A 26,620-nucleotide genomic window follows, 5' to 3' on the forward strand; every position below is an offset into this window, starting at 1 on the left:
CTACAGTCGGGGGTGAGTGAGAGCCTGTCAGTTGTAACAGAAGAGGACATGCCTGCTGTTCTTGTTTCACCGAGCACACCACATCTTACTCAATCCACCGTAACATCTCTGCCTGCACATCACTCACAGGCCAGCAGTTGCTCGGTCCCGCAGTTGTGGTCACGTAAAAGGTTGCTTTGGTATGTGCAGCATGAAACAAAGAGCTTGAACTCCACCATATCCAATCTGTTGGCCACAGAAATGCTGCCTTTACCCTGGTGGATACAGACGGTTTCCCAAAGCTGGTGGCCATCTCAGTCCCTCAGTACCAGTTGCCCAGTTGCCATTACTTCTCTAAGAAAGCTGTGAGTGTGCTACACCAGCAAGTCGCAGACAACATCACCAGCTTCTTGAAAAAATATATGTCTGCCAGAGTGCATTTCACCAAAGACACCTGGATGAGCAAGCATGGCCAAGGGCGTTACATCTCGCTGACTGGGTGCTGGGTGATTCTGGTGGCTGTGGGGGCAGGCGGAGAAGGTGTTGCTCCACAAGTCTTGGAATCCCCTCTGTATTTCACACTTCCACCACTGCTTCAGCCTCCTCACCCTCCTATAGGGCATGCGTTCCGACAATGCAGAGAGAATACCCCCACTCCATACTGCGCAGCTAGGGCTCACCCAAATCTGGCAGTGTTAAAATTAAAATGCCTTGGAGTCACATAGCTGAAGAGTTGTGGACAGCTATCCAGGCCGAGTTTGAGCAATGGCTTTCTCCACTGAACCTGGAGCCAGGGAAGGCCGTGTGCGATAACAGTGCAAACCTGATGGCGGCCCTACGCAGGGGCAACCTCATACATGTTCCTAGTATGTGTCAAAACAGGCCCAGGCTAGGCAACCCTTGCCACCCCTGCGAGCTGCAGACCCATGAACACTGCGGCCACAGCCACAGTTGGGGCTAATGATGCAGTGCTCATCGTGGTTGCGTCACTCCGTGTCTGCACTGTAGAGCACAATGTATCCTCCTCGTCTCCTCCTCCTCCACCTCTTCAGATGACCTACTCAGCTGTGTGCCTCTGTGTTATTCCATTCCTCGCCCTGAGAGTCACCCTCCTTCTCTTCCTGCCCTGACAGCACAGTACAGTCCTCGTGAGCTTCAGGTATCTGAGTCTCATCAGGATCACCTCCTCCCCTGCGGGTTAACGTCTGGTGATGAGAGTCAGGATGCTGCTCGGACCCTACTTTGTCCTGCCCTGGATCCAACCTAAAATAATTTTGGGCATTCATCCTCCTTTTGACTCTGTGAATCTTATGAGTACACTTCTGATGCCCATGGCATAGCATGTGTATACAGCTCTGCAGACTCACCCATCTGTGGTTCCCTAAAGTCAGTTTCATGGTTGGAGAGTTGTGATGCAGGAGGAAGCAAGGGTAATTGGGGTGCCCCCTCTGTGGACTGTAATGTGTGTGATGTTGAGGTGGAGGAAGAGGAGGAGAGGCCACTTGAAGCAGCGCTTGCCATCCACTGGAGCACATACTCTTTCTGGCCCTCATCAACAAGGCGTACCACTGTGCGGCTGCCAAATAAAGGGAGTGGAGTAGCCCATCCAGTAACAGAAGTTATCCGTTGTGTTTGGATAGGATGTGACGGTGTTGGTTCACTAGTGCTTTCACAAACATTACCACCTACCCCAAGTAAACCTTGAGCACCAAGACTATTCCCCTTTCCACCACCACCTCGCTTTTTCCCACTCATGTTGCTCAGATAGTGTGGTAGGAGCACGCTATTAGCAACAAAAAAAATTAGATTTTTTACTCTGCACAACTATGTATACAGCTGAATTTCAGCGCCACTAAATGACAAGGTGAGATATGGCTTGCTGTATCACGTTAGCAAACTAAATGGATTTTTTTTTTTACTCTGCACCAGCTCTGCACACAGCTGAATTTCAGCGTCACTAAATGACAGGTGAGATATGGCGTGCTGAATCACGTTAGCAACTGTAAAAAATAGGCCTTTTTTTACCCTGCACACAGCTGAATTTCATAGGCATTAAATGACAAAGTGAGATATGGCATGCTGAATCATGTTAGCAACTGAAAAAAATATTTTTTTTACTCAGCACACAGCTAAATTTCAGCAGCACCAAATGACAAGGTGGGTTATGACGTGCTGTATCACCTTAGGAGAAAAATATATTTTTGCTTACTTTGCATGAGCTCTGCATATAGCTGAATTTCACCACCACAAAATGAGGAGGTGAGATATGGCATGCTGAAACACGTTAGTCAAAGAAAAAAATAGATTTTTAAAGGTGTACTCGTGCATGGTGTACAATAGAAGCAGTGCACAACAGACTTCTATGAAATGTGCCCTGCTGTCTTTGTCTGGACCTCACTAAAGGCACAAGAAAAAAAAAATCTTCTGGAAGGTCAATTTTACAGCCATACAGGACACTAGCTATTTAAACTATTTTACTTAGGAGCAACCAGCTAGCTAACCACCTAAAATTTCTAATGAATCCAGGAGCAGACCGGTAGCATCCTTTCTGTGCTGTTCCACTGACAAAATGGCGCTAAAACCACATGTCTGCTTTTTATATAGAGAAGGACATGTGATTTCAGCAGCCAATGGCACAAGTCCTTGTGTCTGGACATTGTGGATGGTTCCTGCGTCCTGATTGGCTAGCCACAATTTACACACATAAAGTTAGGAAAAAAAAAAGAATTAAAAGCATGCCACTCCTCAGAACTCTCCCCGCATCAAACACGTCTCCCCCTCTCATCATACACCACTAGTGATCAGAAGGCGTGCTCGCTACTGCTCAGTACCCGCCCAGTAGCTCGCCGAGTACTTGCGAGATGCTCGGGTGGGAGCTTGGGTCTCCGCCCTGCATATTTGGCGTTCTTCAAAGAGAGAATGAACATGCAGGGATTGTCTTCCACTCACTGTAATGCCGTAACCATCTTGGTTGTGGCATTACAGAGATTGGCGGGCCGCATAACGTTATCCGTTCTATATAAGACCTGGTGACGCTATACTCATAACATTGTAACCTTCAGACAGGCAGAGTAGGGAGAGGTACTGCTGTGTGAGTGACAGAATTGGTGGCTTAATAGTTAGGTATAGGTATTCCACAACAGGATACATATCCATCTGAACCAACAGTCCTTCTGACTAATCCAGCTGCATATATTCAGTGGTGATAGCAGGAGGTAGGCAGGCAGAGAAATTTGTGAATACTATACAGCACAATAGTGTCCATTGCACATTCTGTCTGCTGCTGCCTGTTACAGATAGCCATTGGACTAGATATCAGGGCTTTTTTTTCTCTTAATCCTGATTATTTTCTTGAAAAGTAATAGAGTCCAACATTTTATTGCTCCATTTGCTTTTTAGCACTGCAGAATACAGCCAGATCTTTTCCATCATGAGACGTGATCCCATATTACAGCGATAAAAATCCAGAAATTTGTAGTGAACGTGGCAAATATTGTGCTCCATTTATAGTTTGGCAGCAGTGTGTCAGTTAAGCTATTCACACGTGGTCGCTGCCAATAATTGTAAACTACCAGACCGGTATTTAAAATCATGGGCGTCCGTCAGACGTATCATATATAACTGAGGTACAAATTCAGCCATTTGTAGCGACCGCTCAAAATATTATCCTCCTTTTACAGTTTGGCAGTAGTGTGTCAGTGAAGCTATTCATACATGGTCACTGCCAATAATAGTAAACTACAGGGCCGCTATTTAAAAGTGTGGGTGCCCGTCAGACGTATCACATAACTGCGGTACAAATCCAGCCATTTTTAGTGAACATGGAAAATATTGTACGCCATTTACAGTTTCGCAGCAGTGTGTCAGTGAAGCTATTCACATGTGGTTGCTGCCAATAATATTAAACTACAAGACCGGTATTTAAAACCATGGGCAACCGTCAGACATATCACATATAACTATGGCACAAATCCAGCCATTTGTAGCGACAGTGCAAAATACTATCCTCCATTTAAAATGGGCAAGGCGCGTGCCAAGGCACGGGGAAGTGGACGTGATGGTGATGGTGCATGCAGAGGCCGAGGCCGTGGGCAAGCTGAAATTGTGCCACAACAAACACCCACATCTTGTAGCCCGACCATCCTGTCCCAATTACTAGGGGACAGTAGCACACCACTATTGAACCCAGAGCAGTGTCAAAAGGTTGTTGGTTGGATAGCAGATAATGCTTCCAGTCACTTTGCCACCATACCACCACCCTGTTTTCCACACGGCCAAGTCTCAGTAGCCTTGAGTCTGGACCGCTTATTCCTCGCCCAGATCCTCCCTCCTTCTACCATGCAGAGTGCCCGGAGACAACTTATCCCACACTTGGACACTCTGTAGTGCTGTTCACTTTTCCATTCATAGATTCGAGTCTCTCGCCTAGCCAGCTTCAAGTGGGGCAAGAGGATAACGAGTGTAGTGATGCCCAAATATTTGAGCAGCTACGGTCACATGAAGGCGACGGTGGGAAAGTGCAATTACTGTCACAAGAGGTGGATGATGATGAGACACAATTGCCAGAAAGTCAGGAGGATGACAAGGGTGCGGAAGTGGAAGATGAGGTGGTGGACGATGAAGTCACTGATCAACCTGGCAAGGTGACATGTAGAGCGAGAACAGTAGCACACAGGGGGAGGGAGGTATTGCACCACAACAGGCAGGAACAAGCAGTGTGATGGCCACAGACAGAAGGCTGGTAACCGTTCCCCGTAACACCAACATAATGGAAGTTGCCAGTACAACTGTTAGATCTTCTTGAGTCTGGTTGTTTTTTAAAGAAAATGCAGATAACCTCAAAAAGGCCATTTGCACCACCAGCCTGGCCAGCATCAGCAGGGGTAGCAAAACTACCTGCCTGACCACCACCAGCATGCTCAGACACATGACAGCAAAGCATCCGTCTAGGTGAGTCGAACACCAGGGTCCAGAAACAGTGTCTGCGGGTGACACCACTGCTTGTTCCCTTGTTGTGCGTGCATGCCAATCCCCTGTCTATGGCGCATGCAAGGATGCCTCCTGCCCTGCACTTGTCATTGCACACTCGCAACTACCACCATCAGCAACTACATTCACGTAGTCCTTGTCCCAGCACAGTGTTCAGCTGTTCCTATCCCAGTCCTTGGAACGCAAGCGCAAGTATGCAGCCAACGCCCCACAGGCCACACTACTAAACTTACACAATTCGTGAATGCTTGCACTTGAAATGTTGCCTTTTTGGCTCGTGGAGACAGAAGCTTTCCGCAACCTGATGGCGGCGGCCGTCCCTCGGTACTCGGTCCCCAGCCGCCACTATTTCTCCCGGTGTGCTGTCCCCGCATTACACAAGCGCATTCCCCAGAACATTTGCAATGCCCTCAACAATGCAGTTACTGGGAAGGTCCACCTTACCATGGACACGTAGACAAGTGCTTGTGGGCAGGGACAGCTCCTGCACCTCCTCCTCCTCTTCAGCCTCCATCTCGGAAATGACCACATCATTCGAAAGCTGGAAGCACTGCAGCACTGCCAAATGGCAACAGGCTGTGCTGAAGCTAATATATTTAGGTGACAAACTACACACCGCTGAAGAGTTGTGGATAGCTCTAAAAGAGCAGGCAGATCTATGGATGTCACTGCTGAACCTACAGCCAGCTATGGTCGTGTGTGACAATCGCCGGAACCTGGTGGCTAGTGTTGAGCCACCCCCGTAGTGTTCGAGTTCGGTTCGTCGAACACCCGTGTGTTCGCCGAACTGTTCGTCGAACTGTTCGTCGAACACCTTCGAACACCGTTAAAACCAATGGCAGGCAAACAAAAACACATAGAAACACATAGAAAACACCTTCAAAGGTGTCCAAAAGCTGACAAACTGCTCAGAAGACATAACTAACACATGGAAAAGTGACAAGTACATATAGTCATGCGAAAATAAAAGAGGTGGAGGAGTAAAAGGAGGGGGAGACACAGATATAGGCATGTCATGCCCTTCTAAAATCCAAAAAGTGAGAAGCCGACACGGCCAGTCCGCTCCTGCCCGTGCCACCTCCGTGTCGCCGGGTTTGTGCCAGAGCCGCGGTGAACCCTGATGGCCAGCCCCCCTCTCCCAATACTGGTGCCTGTCCGCTGGTGGGTCGAGCGAGCCCCCCTGTGGTGGAGGCAGCTCTAAGCTTTTTAATTTAAATTGTCTCTCTAATTTGAATAAATACACTTTAAATCCATTTACAAGGATCTATTGGAGGGCAAGTCTCATGCCAGCAGCCGCGTAATTCCAGCTCCAGTAGCGTCCACTAAAGCTGCTGCAGTTAAAAAGCTTTTATAAGGATCGAGCTCGGCTGTCCACCGCAAGGCATCCTACTGCCAGTCCCAGCCCCTATGCCTTGGGGTGCCTCCTGATGCTCTTCACTGAGTATCCCGTGGTCCCGAAGCATTTCCTTTGAAAAAATGAAGTGTCCAAACTACAGGTGGTGTAGCTTGCTTAACAGCCGGGATAATCCGCTGACTAGCAGACCCTGCTACTAGGCACAAAGTATTTCCTGGGCTAGATGCAGTTAAAAATTTGTAATTAGATACTCTCGTTGGATGCTGAGAAAGCATTCCATAGAGTCTCCTGGCACGCCATATATGATTCTCTTAAAAAGCTTGGGGTAGGGGTCTAGGGGACCCTTTTATAGCCAAAATCACGGCCCTGTATCGCAATACGTCACCTAGGCTGAAGATAAATGGAACTGTAGCACCCTGAGGGCTTGGTTGCTACAGAGGTATTGCACCTCACCCAGAGGTGTGATATCTCACTCTCAGGTAAGGATGTAGTGTGGATCAGGACCCGACACCTGCATGCATTACACCACATTGCCGTGGGGCAGGGCGACCAATATGCCCCTGAGATGGGCACGACAGTCCCTGTCCCTGGCTGGAGTGGGGGGAGGGAACACTGAGGAAGGGGAACCCTGTAGTGCAGGAGCAGGGAGGAAGCAGTTCCTGGGTGCATTGAGAAGGGAGTATAAAAGGTGGGCACCATCTTAGTTCAGTGCAGAGAAGTCTGAGCAGAAGTGGCAGGGAGCAGGGGCTCTGCATGAGCTCTGCTCCGGAGGCCGGCCTAGTAACAGAGGCCCAGGCCTGGAAGAGGGAGAAGGAAGGAAGAGGAGCGGAGAAGGCTCCAGGAACGAGGAACGAAGGGATCTCAGGGGTGCGGACGGGCGAGTCGCCACCGCACGCCAGAATCCACCTGTGTGGAGGGGTCAGGCCAAAGGGGGAGACCGGTCCCCGAAACTAGTGGAGGCAGGAAACGACCCTCAGCTAGAAACAGGAGGCTGTGACATTTTATATGGCGCAGCCCCTCGCTACACCCGCTAGGAAGGCACCACATAGGGTCAGGGAAACTGGCGCCAAGTTTACCAAGAGGAGGCCCGAGGCAGCCGGACAGAAGTGTTGGTAAGAAAGGCCAGACAAAGGACACACAAAGGGGGTCCTGTGAAGTGCTCCAAAGTTATCTCGGAGTTGTCTGAGCCCCTCACCTGGTGAGCACAGTACGACTTGGGCAGCCGTTACCTGCAGACGTGGTCTGGATAATAAGAACTGTGAGTAAAGGCCCTGGACTGCATCACTGACTCCGTGTCATTACTGCTGCTGCCCTGCACCATCACCCCCATCCTCCGCATACACTGCCCTGAGGCTATACTCCTCCCGTGGGCAGTTATGCTACGCTCTGCTGCACCCACAACACCAGCCTCAGCGGTCTGCCCTGGAGCGGCGGTTCACTCTGACCGCAATCCACGGGTGGCGTAGTCGGACATTTAAACATCAAAACCACATAAATAGTTCCGCCACTGGTTTGACGGCCCTGAGCCACGGAACCGGGTTGCCGCCACGGAGACTACAACCACCAGCATCCACCAAAAAGGGTCCGGCTCCGGGTGTCCCAAGGCCCAGGGGGCGCGTCAGAACATTTTCATCACCTTTCACAATCACCAATGGGACAAGGCAGGGATGTTCTCTGTCCCCTCTCTTATACATCCTAGTGACGGAGCACCTGCTCTCATCAATTCGCCATAACCCCAATATTAGGTGGATTGAGGTGGGAGGCACCGAGTACAAGTGCTCTCTATCTGCTGATGATGTCCTAGTATATATCACTCAATCACATATATCCATCCATGCTGTTATGGCTGAAATAGATCACTTTGTTACATGGTCAAATTTTAAAATCAATGCAGCGAAGTCTGAGGCCCTCGATGTCTCCCTCCCCAAATCCATATAGGATTCCATCCAGTCCAACTTTCCCTTTGCCTGGCCCTCACAGGGTATCAAATACTTAGGAATTCCTATTCATAGAGACCTCTCCCATCTATGTTATCTTAATTTTGGGCCCTTTATTGAACAACTCCATACAGACCATGGTTGGCAAGTTAGAACTGTAAGATTCACTACGTGAACCACTGGTGTTTTGTGGAAAAGCACATGTACAGTGTGTTCCAAATTATTATGCAAAAAGTGTTTAGGAGTGATAAGGGAAGAATTTGTTTGTTTGTCAGTTAAACTCATTGATGGTGATGTGTGTCAGGGCTCTTTATATCACTGTAAGCAATTGCAGACACCAGTGCTAATTATTTTGTCAGGTGTGTCCAATGAAAGGCAAGACTACTTAAGAAGGCTCTCTCACATTATTCAGCAGCCTACATTTTCTGCCAAAATGGGAAAGAAAAAGGATGTGTCGGCTGCTGAGAAGCAACAAATTGTGGAGTGTTTAGGTCAAGGCATGACTACAATCAACATTGTGCGATGATCAGGATGAAGTGTCTTGGCAATCAAGAAGTATGTAGCTGATTCACAGTACACACGTGTGCGTGCTGATAAGGGCAAATTGAGGACTCTTTCCTACAGGCAATTACGTCAGGTTGAAAGAGCAGCGGCAAAAAAGCCTTGTCATAGCAGCAGACAAGTTTTTGAAGCTGCTTGTGCCTCCAACGTCCCCCGAACAACAAGATGCAGGGTCCTTCAGAGGTTTGCAGCTGTGCATACGCCATCCTGTCGACCTCCTCTATCCACTTCACACAAGCAGAAACGGCTCCAGTGGGCCAAACATTACATGAAGACTGATTTCAAAACTGTTTTGTTCACGGATGAGTGCCGTGCAGCGCTCGATGGTCCAGTTGGATGGAGTGGAGGATGGCTGGTTGATGGACACCCCACGCAAACACGGCTACAGCGCCAACAAGGAGGAGGTGGAGTAATGTTTTGGGCTGGAATCATGGGGAGAGAGATTGTCGGCCCCTTTAGGATCCCTGAAGGTGCTAAAGATGAACTCCATAATGTATGTGGATTTTCTCAAACAGCACTTCCTGCCATGGTTCAAGAAGAAGAACCGTGTATTTCACAGCAAGATCATTTTTCTGCATGATAATGCACCATCTCATGCTGCACATAAAACATCTGCATCTCTGGCTGATATGGGCATAAAAGGGGACAAACTTATGGTGTGACCCCCATGCTCCCCTGACCTCTACCCCATTCAGAACCTTTGGAGCATCATTAAAAGGAGTGTCTATGATGGCGGGAGGCAGTTCACATCTAAGCAACAGCTCTGGGAGGGTATTCTGTCCTCATGCAAAACAATTGAAGCAGAAACCATCCAAAACCTGAAAATTCAATGGACGAGAGAGTTCAGAAGCTCCTTTCGAACAAGGGGTCCTATGTGAAAATGTAACATCACCTAGAATAAAGTTTTGAGTTGAAAACTGTTTGATTTCAGTTTCTAACAACCTGCTAATGCTTATAATTTCAAAAATGACCATTTTTTTGGTCTTTATTAAAATGAAAAGGTTGATCGAAAAGTTTGGGGGATCTAAGAGTGTGGCAACCCAGTAGTCATGATTACTTCGAATTCTGACAATATGAGGGTCATGCTGCAGGTAGTGCAGCAAGAAGGCACTTATGTGTCTTGCGCATCTCGGAGCCCCAAAATTATTTTCCGGGCTAGATGCAGCTAAAAATTATTTTTAATTTTAAATCTGGTGGAGCTTATTATAGATGGCCTAATAGGATCAGTGATGCACACTGCTACAAAGCCCAAATTATTTTCCAGTCAAGATACAGATAAACATGATTAGTAATTTGAAAGCTTAAAACGGTTGGTAGGGTGATTTTAAACAATCATCAAGCTTTTACTCTCCCCAGGATGACACAGGGGTAGAAAAGTCGTTTCGGATCCATGATTTGTTCATCTTTATGAACGTGAGTCTGTCTACATTATCAGTGGAGAGCCGCGTGCGCTTATCTGTCAGCACACCACCAGCAGCGCTGAACACACGTTCAGACAGAACGCTGGCTGCGGGGCATGACAAGATCTCCAAGGCGTAAGTGGCTAGCTCCGGCCATTTATCCAGATTGGAAGCCCAAAAAGAGCAAGGGTCCAGTGACACAGTCGTGGCTTCAATGTTTACTTGGAGATACTCCTGTACCATCGTCTCTAGGCGTTGACTATGTGTCAGACTTCTTGTCTCCTGTGGCCTTGCAAAGGATGGGCTAAAAAAGTGGTGAAATGATTCCGCAAAATTGATGTTACCACCAGATACTGTGGTTCTGTTACGGTTTGAGTGCTGAACACTTGACGGTCCCACGGTTGGCAAGTTGGAACTGTGAGATTCACTACATGCACCACTGGTATTTTGTGGAAAAGCACATGTAAGATTCTGCAACAGTCTCTGCTGATACTCCTGCATGTGTGCATCCCTTTCTATGGCAGGAATAATTTCTGCAAATTTACTTTTGTACCGGGGATCTAACAGTGTGGCAACCCAGTAGTCAGGATTATTTCTAATTCTCACAATTCGAGGGTCATGTTGCAGGTAGTGCAGCAAGAAGGCACTCATGTGTGTTGCGCATCCAGGAGCACCAAGTCCCTGTTGTGTTGGTGGCGAGGTAACAATCATGCTTCCTTCCTCTGTCCTCTCCCCCCAACCTCGCACAACAGAAATGTGATCAAGGTCTCCCTCATCTGATGAGTCTTCCATCAGTTCGTCCTCCACTTCTTCCTGGGCTCCTGCACCTTCCTCACTAGTTTGGCTGCTACCATGCACCCTGGTAAAACCATCTCCCCCACCCTCACATGCCTGCCGCCTTGGTGCTGCCGACCGTCTGGACCTTGCAGATGTTAGCCCTTCCGCATACAACTCCTCCTCCTCTACTTCCTCCACCTCCTCTTGTGCCACCACCTGACTCCGAATTCTGTTTAACATGTGCTCCAGCATGTAAATCACCGGAATAGTCATGCTGATAATGGCATCGTCAGCACTAAACATCTTCGTCGCCATTTCAAAACTGTGCAGAAGGGTGCATAGGTCCCTGATCTGAGACCACTCCTCCAGCGTGATTTGCCCCACCTCTGAATCTCGTTGGCCCAGGCTATACGTCAGAACGTATTGCACCAGGGCTTGTCGGTGCTGCCACAGTCGCTGCAACATGTGCAGAGTTGAATTCCACCGGGTAGGCACATCGCATTTTAGCCGGTGAAGTGGCAGGCCCAACGACTTCTGTAGAGATGTAAGTCGCTGAGCTGCGGGATGCGAACGGCGGAAGTGAGCACACAGCGACCGTGCCCTCTGCAGAAGGCCATCTAGTCTGGGATAGTGGGCTAAAAATTGCTGGACAACCAGGTTCAACACGTGAGCCATACAAGGCACGTGTGTGACATTGCCCCGGCGAAGGGCCGCACCCAGGTTTGCAGCATTGTCGCACACGGCCTTCCCTGGTTTCAGGTCCAGTGGAGACAACCGTTCATGAAATTGGTTCTCCAGAGCTGACCACAACTCCTCAGCTGTGTGACTCACATTTCCCAGACATTTCAATGTAAAAACCGCCTGATGACGTTGAGCCCTACTGCCAGCATAGTAAGGAGGTGTGCAGGATCCCTTCTGCGCAGTTAGAAAGCTTGTGGCATGACCAGACAGGCTTTGGGTGCAGGTGGAAGACTGAGAGGAGGTTGAGGAGGCAGAAGCAGTGTAGGAACTTTGACATAAAGAGGATTGACGCACAACTCGTGGGGACGGCAAGACTTGGACAGCAGCCCCTTGTCCTGCTGTCACCATAGTTACCCAGTGTCCAAGTGTCTGTGGTGAAATGCACCCTGTCACACACAGAGTTTCTCAAAGAAGCGGTGATGTTGTGTGCGACATGCTGGTGGAGCGCAGGCACACCTTTCTTTGAGAAGTAGTGCCGACTGGGCATCTGGTACTGGGGCACTGCGACGGACATAAGGTCTCGAAAATCCTCTGTGTCCACCAGGCGGAAAGGCAGCATTTCTGTAGCCAAGAGCTTGCAGATGGTGAAATTCAACCTCTTAGCTTTCTCATGGCTAGGAGGAAATGGTCTTTTACTTGTCCACATCTGAGGGACCGAGGGCTGGCTATTGTGCTTAGACGGGGTTGATAAGGGTGTCCCCGGCAAACTGCCGGTCTGTGAGGAAGATGCAGGCGGACATGTTAGGTTGCCTTGATCCAAAGGTGGTGCTATCGATGTCGGACAGCGCTCAACACCAGCTGCTGTTACCACCTCCAAAGAAAATGATGACCTGCCAATCACGCTGGCTGTTGCGGGTAAAGAGGTGGCAGGTCTGCATCCCAAAACAGGTGTGACTGCTGTCCCCCCAGTCACAGAGGATGAAGAGGCCGCGGATGCACAAGATATGGCAGACGGTGGTTGGCCCGGCCGGCTAGGCCGCATTGTAGCACACTGAGCTTCCCACTGCAACTTATGCTTCATGTCCATGTGCCGGTTCATGCATGAAGTACTCAAACTATGTATTTTTTGGCCTCTACTTAGCTTTTGCTGACAAATGTTACAGATAACACGAGTTGGGTCATCTTTATCGATCTGAAAAAATGCCCAGGCTATGCAAGGCTTAGCACCCATGCGACCTGAAGAGCCACCACGACTTGTGGTGAGAGGCAGAGTTGTGTTTGAGGATGCAGTTTTTGACGTGCTTCCAGTACTACATCTCTGTCCAGGAAGGCGCAGCCTGACCTCGTCGTCACTAGCATCTTCCTCCACCTCCTCTGCTGACCTCATCTCTTGGGTTGACAGTAAGTGGGATCTCCAACCTCATCATCATCACCCTGTGTGTTATCACACCCGTCGTCCTCAGAGCCAACCTGTTCCTGCCCTGACAAAAAACTAAAGTTGTCGCTCCAATCAGGTATTTGAGTCTTATCATCGTCTTCCTCATTGTCTCCACCAACAGGAGTTACAGTTTGGGAATGAGGGTCTACATTATGGTCAGAACCTTCTGCGTCTGGTCCTGGATCCGACTCATAAAGATTCTGGGCATCAGTGCAGATCATTTCCTCGTCTGGATTCACAGAAGCGCTAGAGTCGACCTCTGATTCCCAGGCTATAGTATGAGTAAACAGCTCTGCAGAGTCAACCATCTGTTCTACCTCATACTCAGACGGGCAGCTGGAGATTTGGGAGCTGTGAGGAAGCAAGTGCGATTTGGGTGACACCTTTGAGGACTGGAGTATTTGTGATGTTGAAGTTGATGTGGAGGAGAGCCCACTTAAAGGAGCACTTGATATCCGTTGAAGCACCTGCTGTTTTTGTGCCTCATCTGGAATTTGTAGCGATTGGCGTGGCCGTAAGAAAGGGATCTTATCACATTGTCCGCTAAAAGAAGTAGACATTTTAGTTTGGCTGGAAGATGGTCTTTCTTCTGCAGATGTTACTGTTGCTTTAACACCTACCCCACGGACACAACTTTTTTTCCCCTTCCCAACACGCCTATTCCCCTTTCCACCAGCAGCAGGCCTTTTTCCACTCATTTTGGTGGTTAACTAATTCACAACTCTGGAGTTGTTTGCACAAAAAAACAATGGATGGTAACCGAGCAGAGCTGAGTGGCCAAACTGTGGTATTAGGCCAAAACTATTGGCTGGGTTAGATGCAGAAAAAAATATATTCAGTTTGCAACCTGATGGAGGTCAGTATAGATGGACTAATAGAGAAAGTCCGACACACTGCTACAAGGCCAAATATTTTTTCAGAGGTAGATGCAGAAAAAAATTATATTCAGTTTGCAACCTGATGGAGGTCTGTATAGATGGATTAATAGAACAAGACCCACACACAGCTAGAAGCCCAATATTTTTTCAGAGGTACTGTAGATGCAGATACAAATTATTTTTAATTTGCAACCTGATGGAGGTCAGTATAGATGGACTAATAGAGAAAGTCCGACACACTGCTAGAAGGCCAAATATTTTTTCAGAGCTAGATGCAGAAAAAATTATATTCAGTTTGCAACCTGATGGAGGTCAGTATAGATGGATTAATAGAACAAGACCCACACACAGCTAGAAGCCCAATATTTTTTCAGAGGTAGATGCAGAAAAAAATATATTCAGTTTGCAACCTGATGGAGGTCAGTATAGATGGACTAATACAACAAGTCCCACACACAGCTAGAAGCCCAAATATTTTTTCAGAGGTACTGTAGATGCAGATAAAAATTAGTTTTAATTTGCAACCTGATGGAGGTCAGTATAGATGGACTAATAGAATGATGCTATGCCCAAAAGATTTTACTTCACTAGGTGCAGTAAAAAAATTGGTATTCTATACACAGGTGGTATATCTTGCAGCACAGATAGGCTACTCCACTGACTAACACACTCTGCAATAGGCCAAAAAGGATTAGCTTTGCTAGATTCAGCCGAATGCTGTGAAAAAAACTTGCACAGCACTGGCACAGACCTGCATGGCAAAAACTGATAGGAACTGATGTAACCTAGTCCTGAAAAGGACTCCAATTACAATTAGTCTTTACTCCCACAACCTATCTATTTAAGAGCACAGACCTCCCTGATAAAAGTCGTAGGAAATGCTGTAACCTAGTCCTTAAAAGGACTGCAATCACAACTATTCCCTACTCCCAAGCTATCTGTATATTTGTGTGAAAATTGGCTTGAAATTAACAAGGTATAGCGCACACAGCAACAGCGGTGCCGTCTAACACGCAGCTGCAGCAGTGAGAAAATGGTGGCGACGGGGAAAATGGCTTGGTCTTATAGGGCAAGGACATGTGACATACACTGCCAATGACACATGCCCTTGCTTGTGTGAAAAAAAGCACTTCGCTCCGTGTGTGCGCTGCTGATAGGCTGACAGATTGCACCTCCCCACTGTAAATGCGGGAAAAAGAAAAAAAAATGGAGATCTTCATTGTTCCTGCAGAGATCCATCCCCTGCCCCTCCCCCCACCCCGCTGTACACTCAAACTGCGTATTAACATTAATTTTCATCATTACTGAGAAAAAATCCAGTTATGATTTTGGTGCACGAACAGTTATCGAACATAACCTCGAACAGCCGAATTTTTATCAAATTGTTCGTGTTCGCCGTACGGCTCGAACACCGCCCAAAACAGCTCGAATTTGAGATTGGCGAACAGGTCGAGTAGAACAACGCTCATCTCTACTGGTGGCAACTCTGAACTCACACACGTACCATGCCTGGCCCATGTGTTCAACCTAATGGTTCAGAGGTTTCTCAAAACCTATCCGGATCTGCCTGATCTGCTTGTCAAAGTACACCGCGTGTGTACCCATTTTAGAAAGTCATCTACAGCTTCCAGCGCCCTTGCTGTGCTGCAGCAGCATTTGCAGCTTCCAGCTCACCAACTGGTGTGCGATGTCCCCATGCATTGGAACTAAACGTTGCATATATTGGGAAGGATTTGTGAGCAGCACAGGGCAGTTGTTGAGTATCAGCTTCAAAATGTATTCAGGTGAGCCTCCGCACAAAAGAGCTCAGTAGTGAGCATGGATGTCAGACATCTGTGTAGTCTTCCAAAACTTTGAGGACTCCACCAAGATGGTGAGCGGCAATAAAGGCATAATTAGCTTCACCATCTCGCTTCTCTATCTTCTGAAACGATCGCTGCTCACAATTAAAGAGGAGACATTGCAGACCGATGCACGATGAGATGGAGCAAGGAACCATACATGGTGATTCCACACAGCCCAGCCTCATCTCATCTCAACGTGGATTGGGTGACAATGAGGAGGAGGAGGAAGAACAGAAGCTATTTTCCTGTTCTATAGACGATACTACCCACACAACTGTCATACCGTCTGTTCAGCGTGAATGGCCTGCGGAGATGGAGGAGGAGAACATGGTCAGTCGTCCTCTTGGTGAGGACATGGAATTCTTGCCTGTTATCATAAAGTCAGCTATGTGTGCCAGACTGCTATGCTGCCTTTCCCGTGACCCTCGCATTCTCCAAATTTTCGGTGACAGTCATTACTGGTTGGTGACACTTCTATACCCTACAAGGAGAACTTTCTATCTCTCATTCCCGTGGAGGAGAGATCTACTAAAATGGTGCAGTACCAGAAGTCCCTTGTTGCGGAATTATTAAAAAAATTCCCATCTGAAAACGCTGGCGGCAGAGGTCATAGTTCGTTGGACAACCAAGGAGTACAGGCGAGAGAGACACAAATACGATTCAGAAGATGCAGGGGAACACTGTCAAAGGTCTGGGAGAGTTTTCTCAGACTCTCCCATCGCAAAAGCCCTGATGCAAGGGGTACTCTCACAAGGAGGGATAATTTTAAGAAAATGCTGAAGGAGTACTTTGACAACCGTTAACAACATCCTTCGTGATTCCTCTGTGCCTTATAATTATTGGGTATCCAAACTGGACACGTAGCATGAACTGACTTTCTACACCTTGGAAGTCCTGGCCTACCCTGCCGCTAGCGTTTTGTCAGAGCAGGTTTTTAATTCCGCCAGGGGAATTATAACTGATAGGTGCATCTGCCTGTCAACTGAAAATGCTGACAAGTTGACTCTTATAAAAATGAACAAAGGCAGGATTGGGCCAGATTTCTCAACACCACCAAATGATAGCAGCGCAGCAAACTCAAATCCAGTGTCTTTTTTTTTGGGAGGTCTATTACCATGCACCTCTTCACACCCAGACATGGGTAAACGCTTCCTGACTTTGTCTATTTTCTGTTGTCCTCTTCCTTTTCCTCATCCTCCACCACCATATCACCAGGGTGACGATGATGCAACACCCACATAATTTAGTGTTTATTATGCCCTTAGGGAATTTTTTAGAGGCCTACCTCTAACATTCTGCCCGATATACAGTATGTTCAGATATACCGCCCAGGGGTAAATGTTTTTCAGCCCATGCACATAGTACATGGGCATTACCAGTATAGGAGAGCCACTCCTTAACAATGGTAAATTTTTTTTTACTGAGGCCCTCTTCTATGTCTCTTCAAAGAGGTATTGAGATGCGTCCAAATTTCTGTCAGCCCTTGCATTCACTGCATATGCAATAACAGTATAGGAGACCCACTTCCTAATAATGTGAACATTTTTTTTAATGAGGCCCTCCTCTACGTCTCTTCCAAGGGGCATTGGAGTGTGCCCAAAATTTTGGCAGCCCTTGCAGTCACTGTATACACAAGAACAGTATAGGAGACCCGCTCATGTATAATGGGAACATTTTTTTAATGAGGCCCTCCTCTACATCGCTTCCAAGGGGCATTAGAGTGTGTCCAAATTTTTGGCAGCGCTTAGCGCTGCATATGCAAGAACAGTATAGGAGACCTGCTCCTTTATGATGGTAGCATTTTGTTACGGAGGCCCTCTTGTATTGTGTCTTTAAATTGGTATTGAGGTTTTTCCTAAATTTAGTCAGCCGTTGCAGTCACTGCATACGCAATAACTGTATAGCAGAACTGCTCATTTATAATGGGTACATTTTGTTACTGAGGCCCTCCTCTATGTCTCTTCAAAGGGGTATTGGGATGCGTAAAAAACTTTGGCAGCTGTTGCAGTCACTGTATACGCTATAACAGGAGGAGGTCCGCTCTTTAATAATGGGAACAACAAAGCAGAGCCAACTGATGGCCCTCTAACAATAGTGAGGGCCGACTGCTGGCCCTTTAAGAATAGTAAAGGCCACTTGATGGCCCTATAAAAATAGGCTTTGTGACTTTCAGAGTCCCGCCTTCATAAATGAAACAGGTTATGTCTGATTATGTCTCACACACCACATGGTCAGATAAGATAGTAAAATGTTAAAATGACATTTAGTGCAAAATGTTTTTTTTCACCGTTGAAAGCAAAGCAAAAGTGTAAAAACGCATCAAAAACATGTGTGTGAATATAGTCCAAGGTGTGGGGAGCATTTTTATTTTTGGTTATTTATTTTGCCTTATATACTGTAACGGGTCTGGGAGGTGGAACCTCTGAGCTACTATACAAAGGGGCAGTCCTTGTAAGGAAGCAGGTGGCTCCCAGGAAAGGCGGGCAGGTAGTCACGGCAAGTGACAGGGACAGTCTCTGGGTAGAAGGGCAGGAGGATACGGCAAATGACAGGGACAGTCTCTGGGTAGAAGGGCAGGAGGATACAGCAAGTGACAGGGACAGTCTCTGGGTTGAAGGGCAGGAGGACACGGCAAGTGACGGGGACAGTCTCTTGACAGACGGGTGGTCACGGCAAGTGACGGCAGAGCCTCCAGGTAGGCTAGCAGGCGGGTAGCAGATGTGCGCTCCCAGGTGAGCGGGCAAGAGTCTCTGGACAAGCAGGTGGTCACGGCAAGTGATGGCAGAGCCTCCAGGTAGGCTAGCAGGCAGGTAGCAGATGTGCACTCCCAGGTGAGCGGGCAAGAGTCTCTGGACAAGCATGTGGTCACGGCAAGTGACGGCAGAGCCTCCAGGTAGGCTAGCAGACAGGTAGCAGGTGAGCGCTCCCAGGTGAGCGGGCAAAAGTCCCTGGACAGGCAGGTGGTCACAGCACGTGACAGCGGAGCCTCCAGGTAGGCTAGCAGGCAGGTAACAGGTGAGCGCTCTCAGGTGAGCGGGCAGACTGATCCATAGACAGACTGGCAGGTGATGGTAGGCAGACTGTCGGACCACAGGAAAGCACACAGATTAGTCAGGTATCAGGCAGGAATCTGGCAGGTAACTGGCAGGTATCTGGTAACGGGACCTGAGGGCTGAAGCAGAGTTGAGAGGCTTTGCAACAACATTGCTCGGGCACCTCCATTTTGGAGGAGGTGCCTTAAATATGGTGAGGTCCTCCGGCCATTGGCCGGGGACTCCTTAGGACGGCGCGCGCGGCCCCTTTAAGAGTGGGGGAGTGCGCGCGCGCCCTAAGCACAGGGACCGGGAAGCAGTGCGCACTGCCAGCAGAGCGGGAGGAAGCCGCCGGGCACGGAGCGGAGAGGTGAGGGGAACGGCGTCCCTGCCTAGCAGGAGGCAGGGACGCCGACGCTACAGTACCTCCCCCCTTTAGGTCCCCCATTCTTTAGGCCAGAGAGAAATTTATCAAGGATGAGAGGGGCATGGATGTTCTCCCGGGGCTCCCACGTTCTCTCCTCAGGACCAAACCCCTTCCAATCCACCAGAAAAAAGGTCTTTCCTCTTACCCTTTTGGTGGCCAGAATGTTCTCTACTTCAAACTCGTTTTCAGCGGAAACCGGAGCAGGAGGCGTACCTGTAGACTTGGAAAAAGAGTTAAGTACCACAGGTTTGAGTAGAGATCCATGGAAGGAGTTAGGAATCCGTAGGTTGGCCGGGAGTTTCAATTTATAGGCCACCGGGTTAATTTGTTTGATAACTTCCAGTGGACCGATGAACCGAGGCCCTAACTTGTAGGAAGGAATCTTGAGCCGGACATATTTGGACGAGAGCCAGACTTTATCTCCAGGACGGAATTGTGGAGGATCCAGACGTCTTTTGTCAGCCTGTTTTTTCATCCGCTCGGATGACCGAAGAAGTGCAGATCGGGTACTCTCCCAAATGGAGGAAAATTCGCTAACGAGAGATTCCGCAGCCGGATTGTCCACCGAGGTGGAGACGGGAAACGGGATCCGAGAATGCTGCCCGAAGACTACAAAAAACGGGGATTTGGAGGAAGATTCGCTCTCGTGATTATTGTAAGAAAATTCAGCCCACGGTAAGAGATCCACCCAGTCGGAATGGTGAGCATTAACAAAGTGCCGGAGGAAACTGGTCAAAATTTGGTTGATCCGCTCTACTTGGCCATTGGACTGTGGGTGATAGGCAGAAGAAAAGTCCAAGGTAACCGCCAGCAATTTACACATGGCTCGCCAAAAGCGAGAGGTGAATTGGACCCCTCGGTCGGATACAATGTGGAGAGGAAGACCATGCAGACGGAAAACATGATGGATAAAGTCTTTAGCTAACTCTGATGCAGACGGGAGACCCGGCAGGGGAATGAAGTGAGCCATCTTGGAGAAGCGGTCAGCGACCACCCAAATGACCGTACAACCGGCAGAGACAGGGAGATCTATTATAAAGTCCATAGCTATATGCTGCCACGGGGCAGCAGGTAAAGGAAGAGGAAGAAGGTGACCGGCTGGCAGGTGTCTCAGAACCTTGTTGCGGGCGCAGGACACACAGGCTGAAACAAAGTCTATTACGTCCTTGTGCAGGGTAGGCCACTAGTAATGCCGGGTAATAAGCTGGATGGTCTTTTTCTGACCAGCGTGGCCAGCTAGCTTAGACGAGTGACCCGAGTTTAGGACCTTCTCTCGATCAGATACTGTTATGAACGTCTTACCGGGAAGAAGACGATTTAGATTCACGGGGGCCACCTGCATTATTCTGGTGGGGTCGATGATGTGCTTAGGCTCCTCCTCTAGGTCAGAGACCAGAAAGGATCGGGACAAGGCATCAGCTTTGATGTTTTTGTCTGTCAGGCGAAAATGAAGAATGAAATCAAAGCGGGCAAAAAACAAGGACCACCGGGCTTGGCGCGGGTTAAGTCTCTGGGCTCTCTGGAGGTAAGCCAAGTTCTTGTGGTCCGTGTAAATTATTACCGGGTGAAGAGCTCCCTCGAGCAGGTAACGCCACTCCTCCAGTGCCAGCTTAATGGCCAATAATTCTCGGTCTCCTATAGAATAATTGCTCTCAGAAGAGGAGAAGAGTTTGGAGAAGAAGCTGCAGATTACCATTCTTCCGGAAGATGACTTTTGGGTAAGTACCGCTCCGGCTCCGGAGGAGGAAGCGTCAACTTCTAGGAAGAATTGTTTGTTGCCGTCCGGACGATGCAGCACCGGGGCGGAGGAGAAAGCCTGTTTTAAGGAAAGAAAGGCTTCCTCTGCTTCGGGCGGCCATTCTCTGGGATTAGCGCCCTTACGGGTGAGCGCAGAGATAGGGGCAGTCCGGGAAGAGAAGTGCGGTATGAAGAGGCGGTAGTAGTTGGCGAAGCCCAGGAACCGCTGAATAGCCTTCAACCCTTCTGGTCGGGGCCACTTCTGGATGGCAGACAGTTTCTCAGGATCCATTCGTAGGCCGGTCTGAGAGATTATGTAGCCCAGAAATGGAAGTGAGGCTTGCTCAAAGATGCACTTCTCATATTTAGCGTAGAGGTAGTTCTGCCTGAGCCTGAGCAGGACCTGACGAACGTCCCTCCGGTGAGTGGGAAGATGCGGAGAGAAGACCAAGATGTCGTCCAGGTACACCACCACGCAGGAGTAGAGAAGGTCACGGAAGATGTCATTGACCAACTCTTGAAAGACGGCAGGAGCGTTACAGAGACCGAAGGGCATTACAAGGTACTCATAGTGGCCGTCCCGGGTGTTGAATGCCGTCTTCCACTCATCCCCCTGACGGATACGGACCAGGTTATACACCCCACGGAGATCCAGTTTGGTGAAGATTCTAGCCTCCCTCAGACGGTCAAATAATTCAGGAATGAGCAGAAGGGGGTATTTATTCTTCACTGTAATCTGGTTATGGCCTCTATAGTCTATACATGGACGGAGTGAGCCGTCCTTCTTTTTGACGAAGAAGAAGCCTGCTCCCGCCGGGGAGGTAGATTTCCGGATAAATCCCCGGGCCAGATTCTCCTCAATATATTCTGATATGGACCGGGTCTCTGCAGCGGACAAAGGGTAGATACGACCACGGGGAGCAGTAGAGCCGGGTATCAGGTAGATTGGGCAGTCGTATGGTCTATGAGGCGGTAATGTCTCTGCTTCTTTTTTATTGAAGACATCCGCATAAGACCAATAGGGAACCGGTAGACCGGGTAGATTGGTTAGGGTAGGAGAAGGACGAGCAGGATGAATGGGAACTAGACAAGTCTTATGGCAGTCCTGTCCCCAGCGAAGGACTTCTCCGGTCTGCCAATCAAGCACAGGTGCATGTTTCTGGAGCCAAGGTAGGCCTAGCAAGAGTGCGTGAGAGAGTCCAGGCAGAACATGAAAGGAGATGCTCTCAGAGTGCAGCATTCCCACCTGTAGAGTTAGAGATTTGGTGATGAGTTGGATGGGATGTGGTAAGAGTCCCCCATCCACGGCGGCGACAGATAAGGGTACGGCCAGAGGTTTGGTGGGAATGCAGTATTTTTCTACCAGGGATTGAGAGATGAGATTTCCAGCAGCTCCTGAGTCAAGTTGAGCCAGTTCAAAATAGCGGTTCTCTCCGCAGATGATAGAGACTGACAGCATCAGGGATGGAGAGGGTTTACTTTTGTCTAGGGCGACCTCTCTGAGCGATCCTAGACACAGGCGTTTCCCGACCTCTCTGGGCAGGAACGGATCCGGTGCTCCTTACTGCCACAGTAGAAGCAGCTCCCCTCGGCACGGCGTAACTCTTGACGGGTTTTGACCATCTTGGTCTGGTCGACCTGCATAGGCTCGGATGAGTGCGCCTGGGGAGTAACGGAGGGAGTGACGGGTTTCTGGAAGGTAGGGGCTAGACGAGGAAACCTCTTCTCGCGGGTGACCTCTTTGGCGTGCTCCTGGAACCGGATGTCAATCCGGGTGGCAAGTGTTATTAAGTCGTCGAGAGTGGTAGGAAAGTCCCGACCGGCGAGTTCATCTTTAATACGGCCGGACAGACCTTCCCAGAAGACAGACACCAGGGCATCGTTATCCCAGGCCAGCTCCGAAGCAAGGGTACGGAACCGAATGGCATATTGGCCCACGGTGAGACTTCCTTGGCGGAGGCGTAGCAGAGATGAGGCGGATGAGGTCTTCCGTCCTGGTTCGTCGAAGACTTTCCAGAAAGCCGTGAGAAAGGCTGGCGCCTCCCCCGTGAGATGGGACATGATGAAGGCTACCTTGGCTCGGTCGGTGGAAAACTGGTGTGCCAATAGTTTGAAATGCAGAGTGCACTGGTTAATGAAGCCCCGGGCCTGGACAGGATCTCCGCCAAAACGAGGCAGGGCGGAGAGGCGGGGACCGGGAAGAGATGCCATGGTATTGATGGGCAGCGGTGGTGCCGGGGTAGTAAATGTGCGAGTGGAGGCCGCTCCCGATGAGGCAGTCAATTTGTCCAGGCGGGAGTTAACACTACGCAGGTGACTCAGGATGTAGTCCTGTTGGGACCTCTGACGGGAAAGTTCATGACACAGGTCCGAGAGCGAGGGAGCTTGGGTGCCACCGGGTTCCATGGCCCAAGCAAATTGTAATGGGTCTGGGAGGTGGAACCTCTGAGCTACTATACAAAGGGGCAGTCCTTGTAAGGAAGCAGGTGGCTCCCAGGAAAGGCGGACAGGTAGTCACGGCAAGTGACAGGGACAGTCTCTGGGTAGAAGGGCAGGAGGATACGGTAAATGACAGGGACAGTCTCTGGGTAGAAGGGCAGGAGGATCTGGCAAGTGACAGGGACAGTCTCTGGGTTGAAGGGCAGGAGGACACGGCAAGTGACGGGGACAGTCTCTTGACAGACCGGTGGTCACGGCAAGTGACGGCAGAGCCTCCAGGTAGGCTAGCAGGCAGGTAGCAGATGTGCGCTCCCTGGTGAGCGGGCAAGAGTCCCTGGACAAGCAGGGGGTCACGGCAAGTGATGGCAGAGCCTACAGGTAGGCTAGCAGGCAGGTAGCAGGTGAGCGCTCCCAGGTGAGCGGGCAAGAGTCTCTGGACAGGCAGGTGGTCACGGCAAGTGACGGCAGAGCCTCCAGGTAGGCTAGCAGGCAGGCAGCAGGTGAGCACTCCCAGGTGAGCGGGCAAGAGTCCCTGGACAGGCAGGTGGTCACAGCACGTGACAGCGGAGCCTCCAGGTAGGCTAGCAGGCAGGTAACAGGTGAGCGCTCCCAGGTGAGCGGGCAGACTGATCCATAGACAGACTGGCAGGTGATGGTAGGCAGACTGTCGGACCACAGGAAAGCACACAGATTAGTCAGGTATCTGGCAGGAATCTGGCAGGTATCTGGTAACGGGACCTGAGGGCTGAAGCAGAGTTGAGAGGTTTTGCAGCAACATTGCTCGGGCACCTCCATTTTGGAGAAGGTGCCTTAAATATGGTGAGGTCCTCCGGCCATTGGCCGGGGACTCCTTAGGACGGCGCGCGCGGCCCCTTTAAGAGTGGGGGAGCGCGCGCGCCCTAAGCACAGGGACCGGGAAGCAGCGCGCGCTGCCAGCAGAGCGGGAGGAAGCCGCCGGGCACGGAGAGGTGAGGGGAACGGCGTCCCTGCCTAGCAGGAGGCAGGGACGCCGACACTACATATACAAGTCATTACCCTGGAAAGGATGTTCCTTAACGTATTTCCCAGGAAAATACATTTTGGTTTTGTTTTTGTATGTTTTATTGTGAGACCGTAAAAGTGACTTAATACGCTGACAACATTGTTCACAGCAGTGACCTGGGAGTCAGAGACGCTTCCAGGGGTCTTCCCCATGCTGTTCCCATGTCATTTGAGCACTGTTCCCATAGATTTGGGCAATTTTTAGGCCCCCTGCAGACCTCCGGGAGGGCGCTGGAAAAATGCTCAAATCTCCCATAGACTTACATTTGGCTCGTTGCTCGGTACGAGCACTCGAGCATTCCAATTTGCTCGACCCGAGCAACGAGCACCCTAGCATTTTAGTGCTCGCTCATCACTATATACCACCACTATCTTAGCCAAAGTGCTAAAAATGCTTTAGTGGCAAAGCAATAATTTCCCGTACTTTTACCGACTTTTTATCGAAGTTTGTAGATTTTAAGAAAAAATGATCGTGCGTCCGTCCGATCATGAATCCAAATGTGCCATATTTGTGCAGCGTTATTATTCAGGTCAGTACGTTTACAGCGATACTACATCTATATTGTTTTTTTATTTTTTGGCGCTTTATATAAAGTAAAAAACAAACAATAAAAACTTTCATAGAAAAAATAATTTTTTTGCATCGCTTTATTCTGAGAGCTATAACTTTTTATTTTTCGGCTGATGGAGCTGTATGGTGGCTTGTTTTTTGCAGGACAAGTTGACATTTTTAGTGGTACCATTTTTATTTACATTCACCTTTTTGATTGCGTTTTATTCTGTTTTTTGTTTGGTGGTATGATGATAAAGAATTGTTCTTTCACTTCGTTTTTTTTTTTTTCTTCACTGTGTTCACTAAAGGGATTAACTAGTAGGACAGTTTTATAGGTCAGGTTGTTCCAAATGCGGTGATACCAAATGTGTACTTTTATTGTTTTTTTTTCATAATAATATTTATGGGTACAGTATATTTTTATTTTTTTGGATTATTTTTTCATTTTTTTAAAATATTTTTACACTTTAATTTTTTTTCATATTCTGACACTTTCTTTAACTTTTACACTTTGTCCCACTACAGTACTTTCATTTTTTGCAGGCTGATTGCTTGCATAGCATAGGGATGCAGCAGTATCCTTATGCTATGCAGGCTGTCAGCCCTGCAGACACAAGTTAGATAGATCATGCACTGTGCATTATTTACCTAACTTCCTGATGCCTGGTGACCCAGATGTCGTGATGACGACATCGGGTCACCAAGACAACGATCGAGACCCCTGCTGAAACCATGGGGTCTCCTATCCAAGGTAAAAGGGGCGCTCTTACCTGACTTGCACCGGAAATGCTGAAAATAACTTTGATCGCAGCATTTCAGGGGCTAATGTGCCGGGAGAGATGCAGGACCCCTCCTGCCACATAGTACCGAGTGTCAGCTGATAGAATCAGCATAGCCTGTGTGTGGGCGCGATCATCGTGGCATAATGATACGTACCTGGTCAATAAGGCCCAGGGCGCAGGTATGTATTATTACACCCCATGTCAGAATGGGGTTAATATGAGCACAGCTCTGGAGCTCTCATCTCCAGAGACACCGAACACTGAATGAGTATAAAGGCTCTGTATTTACCTTCTGGACCTCACCCTGGTGTGGAGATATGGTGGACAGCCTCCCACCCACACTTTAGCTGTCCAGAAAAACCCAGTCCTTAACATGGCAGTTTAACCCCTCTCAGCACTTAGTATTCTGGAGCATTTTTCCAGGTTCATATCACTGAGGCTAACATCCTGAGTGACATATATCTCTTCTCCAGTATTTTACTATTGACCTTCTCACAACAGCAATACAGCAGTCCCAGTGTGTCCTATGTGATGTATATATACCAGTCCCAATGTCTACTATCTAATGTATGTACAGTAGTCTAAGTGTATAATATGTGATACATATACAACAATCTTAGTGTCTACTATGTGCTGTATACAGCAGACCTTCCACTGCTTGAGTTATAGATACAGTGGGTATGGAAAGTATTCAGACCCCTTTAAATGTTTCACTGTTTCATTGCAGCCATTTGGTAAATTTTAAAAAGTTCATTTTTTTTCTCATTGAAG

Source organism: Phyllobates terribilis, unplaced genomic scaffold (assembly GCF_046119375.1).
Source record: "Phyllobates terribilis strain yellow unplaced genomic scaffold, ASM4611937v1 Scaffold_4__5_contigs__length_816908805, whole genome shotgun sequence".
Lineage (NCBI taxonomy): Eukaryota > Metazoa > Chordata > Amphibia > Anura > Dendrobatidae > Phyllobates > Phyllobates terribilis.